Source organism: Anneissia japonica, unplaced genomic scaffold (assembly GCF_011630105.1).
Source record: "Anneissia japonica isolate Jap-2015-1 unplaced genomic scaffold, ASM1163010v1 scaffold287743_len2803612_cov181, whole genome shotgun sequence".
Lineage (NCBI taxonomy): Eukaryota > Metazoa > Echinodermata > Crinoidea > Comatulida > Comatulidae > Anneissia > Anneissia japonica.
The window spans coordinates 1,515,552-1,519,985 of NW_022733259.1; the positions used below are offsets into that span (position 1 = coordinate 1,515,552).

Genomic DNA, 4,434 nt, shown 5'->3' on the forward strand with positions numbered 1-4,434 from the left:
CTATCTTTCTCGCCAGCTCGACTACAGCAAGCGAGCTAGGAGTTGAATTTGTTTTACTCTCTGAAGGCTAAGGACCATGGAATAATTATAATCTTGTTAATTCGGTACCAGGCCTAGTTTAGTAGTTGATATGTAATTCGGACAACCTACAACTAGCCTAGACCTACTAGTACGAATACCACTAGTACTACCCTAGGCCTCTAGGCCTAGTCATAATATATTCTTCCGAGATTTCTCATGGTTTGAAAGTGCATGTGTGAAATGAACCAAAAATCTCGGAATATCAAACTTGTTACAACTTGTTAATAGTTGTTAAAAGTTGTAATATTTTCTGCTAGTGTAAAATGGGTATTAGGGGCTTTAACTATAATTTATTTAGGCTTGTTCTAACAGGCCAGATCTGGCCCGCGGGCCCAGCAACCAGCTGAGGAGAACGGGAGATTCCAGGGGTAGGGACATGCCTCCCCTAACAAAATGTGAGTGAATAATTTCAGATCTCAGTGAGTCAAATCACAGTAAAATTTTAAAAAAAATTGAATCGCTGCCATTTCCTATGTCATTTCCTATGTCATTTATTGCAAACCCCACCTACCAAGATGCATGTCAGGGGCGGATTCGATAGGGGAGGGAATCCTATGTTTTGCCACATGAATTGAAATAGAATACTATACAAAATGTATAAATAGGTTTCATTTAAAAAAAATCAATCCAAATACCAAAGGAAGGTAAAAAAAAAAAAAAAAAAAATTTATCATCAATAATGATCATCGAACAATTAAGAAATGATAAAAATGTTGTTAACAGCATTTTTTAAGCAACCTGATCAGCGGCATGGAATAATACTGTAATTAATACTGACAGTGTAATAACAAACGATATGTACTTAACAGGCCTAGGCCGAGTTATAATCCAGGCTTATCTATCTTGTCAGTGAAGGCCTAGGCTACACTGTGTAATTACAAACAGTGCCCCGCCTATGCAAGGCCACCTCCTTATCTAGAACTACCCTAGGCCTAGGCCTTAGCTAGATAGAGGCTCTTCTCTAATATAAAAAGGCCACACATTAATAATAACTAGGCCTAGGGCCTACACAAAGAATGTTCAGGACAATAATAAAAAAATATTCTCACCAGTATATTACTTTAACTGCAACTGGCATGGTAGATTTGTATTAAAAAACACAGTAAAGTACAATGCAAAATAAATCGACACACAATTTCACTACACGTACGTACCGTACTTCTACGTCTCTGCACACGAAATGAGCTGTCTTTGTTTTTTTACCCGGGGACTAAAAAACAAGTGCAATGACTCATCAGTAGGATATTCAAACTTCTTCGACCTTTCCAGGTATAAAATAACATTCGACATAGCATTTTCTTCATATGATCCAAGTTGAAACTTAAGTAGCTTGAAAAATAAATATATGTCTCTTCTTCATCTAATATCTGTTTTTTTTTTTTTTTTTATTCAACTTTAGACAGTTGTTGTTAAAAGCACAGACCTAGTATTTAGGCCTACGTGCATTATAAGTCTACAACCATACCAATAATACTAATATCATACCTGGGTATATGAACTATATATAAATATATTCACATGTGAATTGGCTGTAAAAGACATTTGTAAATCAGAGTAAACCAACTCCTTGAATAAACTAAATCATTTTGACCTGTTTTTCTTTTAAGTTAGTAGGACCGGATCATCTTCCTCCTTTAACATAGACTGCACCTATTATATCATCATTCTCAAAAAGTGGTATTTTTTCAACTATAAGGCCCAATTAAAAAAATATGATTAGTTTATCACCCTCGTGCGCATGCCTTCTATGGTACTGGGAAAAAAAAAAATTTTGAAAAAAAAAAATGAAAATAAAAATTTTTAATTTAAAAAAAAATCTAATTGAAATGATTTTTTTCATTTATTTTATTAAATAGTTAGTAGATATTGCTTGCATTATCTAAATCATGTTTTACTTTGAATATCAATGCACCAGCAAACAACCCAAGGGTAATATTTGGCTTTAGCAAAATAAAAAAAAAAAAAAAAAAGGATCCCTCCCTCATCACTTTTCCTGCCCAGATAGGGTGATAAACTAATAATATTTTTTATAGGGCCTAACGAGGACTCTTGATTTGAGGGAGAGTAGTTGGTGCATCAGCGGTTGCAGTTCTGATTTTGATAATTATATTTGAGGTATTTATTGAGCGCCTATAAAGATACATCATGTAACAGCAATCCAGACAAAACAATTGTTGACTAGTAATTTTTACCTAAAATGACCTTACTGAATTGATTTGTTTGAATGTATATAAAAATATAAATATAGGTTAAAAATACAGACTTAGCTGAAATTAAATTAATATCATACATAATTGTAATCATTTCTGTTTGTGTTTTATAGGAGTTGAATTCGTTTTACTCTCTGAAGGCTAAGGACCATGGAATAATTATAATCTTGTTAATTCGGTACCAGGCCTAGTTTAGTAGTTGTTATGAAATTCGGACAACCTACAACTAGCCTAGGCCTACTAGTACGAATACCACTAGTACTACCCTAGGCCTCTAGGCCTAGTCATAATATTCTTCCAAGATTTCTCATGGTTTGAAAGTGCATGTGTGAAACGAACCAAAAATCTCGGAATATCAAACTTGTTACAACTTGTTAATAGTTGTTAAAAGTTGTAATATTTTCTGCTAGTGTGAAATGGGTATTAGGGGCTTTAACTATAATTTATTTAGGCTTGTTCTAACAGGCCAGATCTGGCCCGTGGGACCAGCAACCAGCTGAGGAGAACGGGAGATTCCAGGGGTAGGGACATGCCTCCCCTAACAAAATGTGAGTGAATAATTTCAGATCTCAGTGAGTCAAATCACAGTCAATTTTTTTTTTAAATGGAATCGCTGCCATTTCCTATGTCATTTATTCCAAATCCCACCTACCAAGATCCATGCCAGGGGCGGATTCGATAGGGGAGGGAATCCTATGTTTTGCCACATGAATTGAAATAGAATACTATACAAAATGCATAAATAGGTTTCATTTAAAAAAAATCAATCCAAATACCAAAGGAAGGCAAAAAAAAAAAAAAAAAATTGATCATCAATATGATCATGTTGTTAACCGCCTTTTTTAAGCAACCTGATCAGCAGGCATGGATTAATACTGTAATTAATACTGACAGTGTAATAACAAACGATATGTAGTACTTTACAGGCTAGCTAAGCCTAGGCCGAGTTATAATCCAGGCTTATCTAGACTATACCTCCATGTCTAGACCTAGTCTTGTCAGTGAAGGCCTAGGCTACACTGTGTAATTACAAACAGTGCCCCGCCTATGCAAGGCCACCTCCTTATCTAGAACCTAGGCCTAGGCCTTAGCTAGATAGAGACTCTTCCCTAATTTAAAAATAGGCCACACATTAATAATAACTAGGCCTAGGGCCTACACAAAGAATGTTCAGGACAATAATAAAAAATATTCTCACCAGTATATTACTTTAACTGCAACTGGCATGGTAAATTTGTATAAAAAAAGCACAGTAACGTACAATGCAAAATAAATCGACACACAATTTCACTACACGTACCGTACGTCTACGTCTCTGCACACGAAATGAGCTGTCTTTCTTTTTTTACCCGGGGGACTAAAAAACAAGTGCAATGACTCATCATCTTTTTTTTTAATTCAACTTTAGACATTTGTTGTTAAAAGCACAGACCTAGTATTACGTGAATTATAAGTCTTCAACCATACCAATACCAATATCATACCTGGGTATATAAACTATATATAAATATATTCACATGTGAATATTGGCTGTAAAAGACATTTGTAAATCAGAGTAAACCAACTCCTTGAATAAACTAAATCATTTTGACCTGTTTTTCTTTTAAGTTAGTAGGACCGGATCATCTTCCTCCTTTAACATAGACTGCACCAGTATTATATCATTCTTTTTAAGTGGTATTTTTTAAAACTATAAGGCCCAATAAAAAAAAAATGATTAGTTTATCACCCTCGCGCGCATGCCTTCTGGGGAAAAAAATTGTTTTTTTTGAAAAAAAAATTTTGAAAAAAAAAAAAAAATTTTATTTTTTTAAATTTTTTTATTTATTTATTTTTTTTTCATTTATTTTATTAAATAGTTAGTAGATATTGTTTGCATTATCTAAATCATGTTTTACTTTTAATATCAATGCACCAGCAAACAACCCAAGGGTAATATTTGGCTTTAGCAAAATAAAAATTAAAAAAAAAAAAGCTTCCCTCCCTCATCACTTTTCCTGCCCCGATAGGGTGATAAACTAATAATATTTTTTATAGGGCCTAACGAGGACTCTTGATTTGATGGAGAGTGGTTGGTGCATCAGCAGTTGCAGTTCTGATTTTGATAATTATATTTGAGGTATTTATTGAGCGCCTATAAAGA

The 4,434-nt window shown here is 34.0% G+C and overlaps 1 long non-coding RNA gene across 2 annotated transcripts in view; it reads right to left on the bottom strand.

The window, feature by feature from the left end:
• LOC117116081 overlaps positions 1-3,635 on the bottom strand; it is an 8,963-nt gene extending 5,328 nt beyond the window's left edge. The window contains exon 1 of one of the 2 annotated variants that reach the window (XR_004446674.1): positions 3,490-3,635. This is a non-coding gene — a long non-coding RNA (uncharacterized LOC117116081). Of the gene's footprint in view, positions 1-1,130; positions 1,265-3,489 lie in introns of those variants that run through there. The other variant, XR_004446675.1, reaches the window with a different exon arrangement.
• Positions 3,636-4,434: the final 799 nt, after the last annotated feature.